This window comes from Dipodomys merriami, unplaced genomic scaffold, assembly GCF_024711535.1.
Source record: "Dipodomys merriami isolate MVZ:Mamm:240054 unplaced genomic scaffold, mDipMer1.0.p SCAF_15, whole genome shotgun sequence".
Classification (NCBI taxonomy): Eukaryota; Metazoa; Chordata; class Mammalia; order Rodentia; family Heteromyidae; genus Dipodomys; species Dipodomys merriami.
Window position 1 is genome coordinate 34,034,894 of NW_027202826.1, and position 7,916 is coordinate 34,042,809.

The 7,916-nt window shown below is 39.9% G+C and overlaps 1 long non-coding RNA gene across 1 annotated transcript; it reads right to left on the reverse strand.

Moving 5' to 3' along the window:
* Positions 1 to 2,547: 2,547 nt before the first annotated feature.
* LOC138826810 (uncharacterized) lies at positions 2,548 to 7,587 on the reverse strand. The gene is made up of 3 exons (XR_011371863.1): positions 7,517 to 7,587; positions 5,984 to 6,089; positions 2,548 to 5,548 (listed from the first exon to the last, which is right to left on the reverse strand). It is a non-coding gene; the product is annotated as an uncharacterized lncRNA (long non-coding RNA).
* Between the last annotated feature and the right edge of the window lie 329 nt (positions 7,588 to 7,916).

Here is a 7,916-nt window from a genome sequence, read left to right on the forward strand (position 1 = left end):
TGAAAGTTCACTACCAAACCCTTTCTATGAAGCCCTTGTAATCCTCCTCCCAAAACCAGGCAGGGACTCATCAAAGAAAGAGAACTATAGATCCATTTCTTTGATGAACATTGACATAAAACTTCTCAAAAAAATTTTGGCCAATTGACTTCAATAATTCATCCAAAAAATTATACATCATGATCAAACAGGATTCATTTCAGGGATGCAAAGCTGGTTCAATATACACAAATCAATTAATATAATCCATCACATCAACAAGAGCAAGGATAAAACCCACATGATTATCTCAATAGATGCAGAAAAAGCATTTGACAAGATTCAACACCCCTTTATGATGAAGGCTCTGGAAAAAGTAGGAATCCATAGAACATTCATCCATACAATAAAGGCTGTATATGACTAACCTACAGCCAGCATTATACTTAATGGCAAAAAACTAAATCCATTTCCTCTAAATCAGGAACCAGACAAGGATGTCCACTCTCTCCACTTCTCTTCAATTTAGTATTAGAATGCCTAGCAAGAGCAATAAAACAAAATGCAAACAGAAAGGTAATCCAAATAGGGAAAGATGAAGTAAAACTCTCCCTCTTTGCAGATGACATGATCTTGTATTTAAAGAATCCCATAGACTCCACTCCAAATTACTCAAGCTGATTCAAAACTTTGGCAAAGTAGCAGGGTATAAAATTAACCCTCAACAATGAGAAAAGCGTGGCTGAAATCAGGAAAGCAACTCCATTTGTAATAGCTCCACAAAAAAATAAAAACCTAGGAATTAACCAAAGAAGTGAAGGACCTCTAGGATGAAAACTTTAAAAACCTGAAAAAGGAATTCAAAACAGAACTTAGGAAGTGCAAAAAACTCCCATGCTCCTGGATTGGAAGGATCAACATCGTGAAAATGGCAATACTTCCAAAGACTATCTATAAATTCACTGCAATACCCTATCAATATTCCAAACTCATTTTCAAGGAAATAGAAGAAGCAATCCAAAAATTCATATGGAACAGTAAAAGACCCCAAATAGCAAAAATGATCCTTAGCAGAAAGAACAGTGAGGAAGAATATCAATACTAAATTTCAAACTCTATTACAAAGCCATAGTAATCAAAACAGCTTAGTACTGGCACAAGAGACCTGATGACCAATGGAATAGAATTCAAAACCCAGAAATGACCCACTGACCTACAGCCACCTAATCTTTGATAAGGGAGCCAAAAAAATAGAATGGAAGAAAGATAGCCTCTTCAGTAAATGGTGCTGAAAAAATTGATTATTCACTTATAGAAAACTAAACCTAGATCCTTATATATCACCCTGCACCAGAATAAACTCCAAATGGATCAAAGACTTCGAAGTCAAAGCAGACACCCTGAAAACATTGCAGGAAGGAATAGGAGAAACTGTACCTCTCCTTGGCACAGGCCAAAATTTTCTTAACACAACAAATCAAAGAAAGGTTGGACAAATAGGATTGCATGAAACTGCAGAGCTTCTTCATGGCAAAGTATATAGTTAGCAAGGTTAATGGAAAGCCCACGGATTGAGAGAAGATCTTCACTAGCCATACAATGGACAAGGGCTTCATATCTAAAAGATACTTGGAACTCAAAAAATTAAATCCCCCAACAACAAATCCTCAAAGAAACAACTGTCCGATAATAAGTGGGCTAAAGACTTAAAAAGAAACTTCTCTGAAGAGTAAATAAGAATGGCCAATAGACACATGAAGAAATGCTCAACCTCTCTAGCCATAAAAGAAATACAATTCAAAACAACATTGAGATCCCACCTCACCCCAGTTAGAATGGCCATAATCTAGAACTCTAATAACAACAGATGCTGAGGGGATGTGGCCAGAAGGGAAGCCTACTGCCTTGTTGGTAGGAGTGTAAACTTATTCAACCTCTTTGGAAAGCAGTATGGAGGCACAACAAGGCCATACTAAAGCTATCAGCACAACTATGTTTATTGCAGCATTATTTACTATAGCTAAGATATGGGACCAACCCAGATGCCCCTCAGTAGATGAATAGATCAAGAAAATGTCTTGTGTGTGTGTGTGTGTGTGTGTGTGTGTGTGTGTGTGTGTGTGTGTGTGTGTGTGTATACATACGCAATAGAATTCTATGCCTCCATCAGAACGAATGACATCTTCCCATTTGTTAGGAAATGGCAGACTTGGAAAAAATTATATTAAGTGAAGTAAGCCAGGCCCAAAGAAACATAGGTCCAATGGTTTCCTTTATTTGCATTAACTAGTATATGTCTAGGACAAGCAGAAAAGATCAAAAGCTATGTACATATGACAATATAAGATGATGTTAAGCACAATGAACCCCAAGATAGGGATACAAGTGGTTTTTTTTTAATTGTGAAAATACTGTACAGAGGGGTTACAATTACATGGGCAAGATACTGAGTACATTTCTTATCAAGCATTGTAGCCTCCTCCTTTGTTTCCCCTTCCCATCCCATCCTCCCCCACTCCCTCACCCAACATTCCTCCCCCCCCCACCAAAGTTGTGAAGTTCGTTTTCGACATAACGACTTGTACCTCTCATTGTTGCAATGGGTGGTTTTTTCTTTCTTGCTATTGTTTTGAATGTATTTATAATGTACCATGTGATTTTTTTTGTTGCTTTGTATGTTTCTGTCCCACAGTATAACTCCTGTTTTCACTGTATTTGATGCCAGTCTAATTTGGGGAAGGAAAGGGAAAAACCAAAATGTTTAAATAGGGATACATGTTGACCCATTGTAACAATGAGATGTACAAGACATTATGTTGAAAAAAGAATTTTACAATTTAGGCACGCTCCTGTGTGTGTGTGTGTGTGTGTGTGTGTGTGTGTGTGTGTGTGTGTGTGTGTGTGTGTGTGTGTGTGTGTGTGTGTGTGTGGTGATGGGAGTGTAGTTGTTGAGGTGGGAGGAAAGGAATGGTAGGAGAAAAACAAAGGAGGAGGCAACAATGCTTGATAGGAAATGTACTCATTACCTTGCTCATGTAACTGTAACCCCTTTGTACAATAGTTTTACAATAAAAAATGTATTTAAAAAATAAAGTAAAAGGTTTAAAAAAATAAACAAATAAGTGAACCGAAGAATGTGTTCCTAAATGGAAGACAAATAGGATTCCTCTCTCCTTTGACACAGAAAGACATGTCATCCTCCTTTATTTCTGCCTCAGCCCAGAAAACAGAGCCTAATTGTGAGACTCATGAGATCAGCCCAAGCTGTAAGGGGTGCTCTGGTCATCTGGTGCCATGTGCCAGGATTTTTGATTTTTAAAAAATCATAAGCACTTAATCAGGAGGCATATTTTTAGCCTTGGTGGCCTAAACCACAAATTCCAATGACTTAATTACATTGTGCCTGGCATGTCCTTTGCAAGTGTCCCACAGCTCTCTGGTGATTTTCATTTCCTATTGTAAGCTGCTCTGTACTTGGGCTATTGTTATTATTTAAACATTCCTGAGAGCAGACACATGGCCTGTGTGAAACAAGAATGCAGATTTCCTATTGAATGAACTAATAATCTCAAATCTGGTCACCATATTCCATCTGTATAGCACAATCAAAGAAACTCATGGAAGGAGACATAAAAGAAACAAAAAACAATTAAGCTGGGCCCAGTAGCCTACACCTGTGATTCTAGCAACTCAAGAGGCTGAGATCTGAAGATAGAGGTTCAAAGTCAGCTAGAGTAGAATAGTCTCTGAGATTCTTATTTCCAATTAACCAGCAAAAAAGCCAAAGTGGAGCTGTGGCTCAATGGTAGAGCACCAGCTTTAAGCTAAAGAGCTCAGAGAGAGTACCCAGGCCCTGAGTTCAAACTCCAGTATCTGTACAAATACATACATACATACATACATACATACATACACATATATATATACTTTAAATCATTTGCTGTCATCTTGCTTAACACCCTTAATTTATATTTTGCTTTCATTTCAAATGCTATGTCTTGATTTATTCAATCACAAGTAATAAAGTCTATTTAACCAGAGTAGACATTCCCTAATCCACCCCAGAACCATGTCCTTTAAATAAAAAACAACAGAGATCACAGGCACAGTGGTTCACTGCTATAATCCTAGCTACTTAACAGACTGAGATCTGAAGATCAGAGTTCAAAGCCAGCCAGGGCAGAAAACTCCATGAGAACTCTTATCTTCAATTAATCAGCAAAAAGCCAAAAGTAGAGCTGTAACTCAAGTGGTAGAGCACTAGCCTTGAGCATAAAATTCAGGGATAGTGCTCAGATTCTGAGTTCAAGCCCCAAGACAGACAGACAGACAGACAGACAGACAGACACACACACACACACACACACACACACACACACACACACACACACACACACACACACGTGAATAGGCAGCTTAGAGAAAGATGGCAGCTATAGATCAGCCTGAAGGTCATCATCTGGATACCAGTGGGGCAGTGGATGAGTGGGGAGGGGACCAAGGACCCCATACATGGTCACCTAGCTTTAGAGCTCCTCAGAGAAGCTTGTTCTTTTCCCTTCTATAATAAACTTCTTTTTGTTAAACTTCTTCTTTTTGCTCTGGTCAAACCTCATGTGGGATAACAAGGCCCACTTGGGCTCAGATAGAGATTCACTGAGCTGCCATTGTCAAATGGAGACTGGATCTCTCTCTCTCTCTCTCTCTCTCTCTCTCTCTCTCTCTCTCTCTCTCTCTCTCTCTCTCTCTCTCTCTCTCATTTTTCTCTTTATCTCTCATTCCTACTCAGTCTTCTAGCCTCTCAATTCTTCAAGATTGATTGAGAAGGACATGAATCCTATACTGTAGCATAACTGCTATATATTATTTTTATTATTTGTTTGCTAATCGATCGATTGATTGGTTGTCTGATTTTGAGCCCATACTGGGGATTGAACTTGGGGCCTGGGTGTTGTCCTTGAGCATTTTTTGTTGTTGTTCAAAGGTGGTGCCTTATCACTTGAAACACTACTGGCTATTTGGTGGTTCATTGGAGATAAGACTCATGAACTGTCCTGTCCCAAATTGCCTTTGACTGCTGTTTTCAGATCTCAGCCTCCTGAGTAGGTAGGATTACAGGCATGAGCCACCAGCATCCAGCTAATATAAAATTTAAACACACACACACACACACACACACACACACACACACACACACACACACACACACAAAAGCAGAATACGAGCATTTTGGATCACAGGGAGACAGGATCTTAGTGGTGTATAAGTCTACACGTGTGGCTCCCCTTTCATGTTCTCTGTTAGGGCTGTGTCTTTAGACAACCCTCCCGTCTTGTTTCTGCATTGCTACTACACCTGAGCCATAGGCAATCCTCTCTAGGTCTCTTGGGTGTATGACTTTGGCCTCTTCCTTTTTTCTCTTTGGTATAAAAACACAACAAGTCTCTCAGGTAGAATTATAGCCGTATTTTCAAAAGAGATGGATGTTCCTTTTCTCTTCTGCATCTCTTCTCATCTGATGGAACTGTCTGCTTGTCCTTAGGAGGCTGAGCTTGAAGCTGGACACTGCCTTGAGTCAGAAACAGCAATTATTCAGTTGTTATCTTAAGAATAAAATATGTAACTACAGAGAGATCAAACTTTTGAAAGCTAGGCTTAGTTGAAGGGAAAAACGTCTAAAATTCATTTGCTCTAATGATGTAGCACTTACCTTTGTAAATTTGTTTGGTAACAGTTCTGGGTCTTGAACTCAGTAACTGATTGCTGTCTCTGAGGGGATTTTTTTGTTGTTGTTGTTTTGCTTTATTTCTTTTCTTATTTTAGTCTGGAGCTCTACCATTTAAGCCACAGCTCTACTTCTGGCATTTTGGTGGTTAATTGGAAATAAAGAGGCTAATGGACTTTCCTGCTGGGCTGGCTTAAACCTCCATCCTCAGATCTCAGCCTCCTGGCACGAGACACCCAGCATGATGATAGAAACTTTTGATTTATTTATTTTTCTTACCACAGATAAAGTCAGGCCATGCCATGAGGAAAGTCTCTGTGGCCCTTTGAGGCCAAGGGTAGGTGAAGTTCTCTGTGGGATGCAGTCATCAGGGTGATGCACTCTGCTGAGTAGAAGAAATGACACCATGGGGCAGGGCTGGAATCACTTCTGTCTGACTCTTTGGGAAAAGGCACACATGGGAGTTCCTTATACATCAAAGACCAGCCCAGGCTCCCTCTTCTGGATGAGAGAGAGGAGGGAGAGAAAGGGAGAGAGGAAGGAGGGAAGGAGGGAGAGAAGGAAGGGAAAGGGGGACAGACACAGAGACACAGAGATATAGAAAGATAGGGACAAACAGAGACACTGAACTAGATACACACAGAGACACACAGAGAGACAGAGACACACAGAGACACAGAGAGAGACACAGAGACAGAGAGATAGGGGACAAAGACAGAGAAAAAGAGACAGACACAGAGACACAGAAAGACAGAGAAATACACATAGATACATAGAGACACAGAGAGATGGAGACAGAGAGATACACACAGACACAAAGAGAGACACAGAGATATAGAGACACAAACACAAGAGAAAGAGAAGGAGGAGAACAAGGCCTTGTGGTTACTTTTGTTTATGTCTATCACAAATGCATCACCTTCTACTCCAAAGGCCATCTTGGGAAAAAAATAAGAGAATAAAAAAATCAATTCTGATGGGAAATTTGAACTGTTAACTCTTTCTTACTCCAAGACTGTTTTATATAAGTGGAATATAAGGCATAAGACAGAGGTATGTTTATCTGGCAAATTTAAGGTAAGATTTTGCCTAGAGTAATTACTGAGAGCAAGGTAGCAGATATTTATAGCCAAGTATCTATGAAGGGCTTTTCTGGCTTTTGGAGAATTTGACATGCTCCAAGTACAGCTCAATGAAAGAAGTATTTACCCTGCCATAGCTAAAGAAAGATTTTGATTAAAAGGTGAGCAGTGTCCCAAACATAGTGGCAGGGGCACCTGGCTCTTTGGAGGTAGCCATGATGAACCTCTTACCTCCAGCCTTACTCTTACTGCCCTGAGCTGGGAGTCTCCAACATCAGTACAAATGCATGTAGCACTTTTGTTACCAATAGGAGAGACAATAGCACTGTGGTCACAGGAACAATTCTATCTTGTCATTGCCTATTGTTTTTGGAGGTGAGACTTCTAAGCTTGACTTTGTTTCTCTTCCAGAAATACTCAGAGATTATTCAGGTACTGGTGGTTCATGCCAGTAATCCTAGCACTCAAAAGGCTAAGATCTGAGAATCGATCTTAGACAGGGAACCTAGACAGGGAAGTTCATAAAACTCAATGCTAATTTGTCACAAAAAGCCAAAAGTGGAGCTGTGGCTCAAGAGGTAGAGCACTAGCCTTGAGAAAAAAGGCTCACAGCACCCACGCTGCGAGTTCAAGCCTCTAGATGAGCGCACACACACAGGCACAGATAGACAGACAGACAGACACACATTATACATAATGCGCAAAAAAAAGTAAAATAGTTAACTGATACCTTAAAAGTGACGCTGTATAGGAAACTTCACAGTTTTATGTTACCATAGCATATCCTAGCTTTCTTCCTTCTTAACAAAGACTTTTTTTTACTTTCCAATTCTGAAACGTTCTGTGTTATGACGACATTATCATGCTGGGTTTGTGATAAGATGACTAGCCTTAAATTCCTTGGAGGATTTGTTATTCATTTCCAGAGTACAATATGTACTAACCATCCCCCCCCCTCTCTGTTTTCCTTCCTGCAGCTGATCTGATATTAAAGTTCTGGCTTTAATAAGTTTCCACTTTGGCTGAAAATAGATAATTGAAAAAATTCAGAGAGCAGGGGCTGCCAATGCTAAGTTTTTTGAAACCAGATTGCGGGCTTGCTTCTCACATTGTTCTGCCTGGCATCCAAT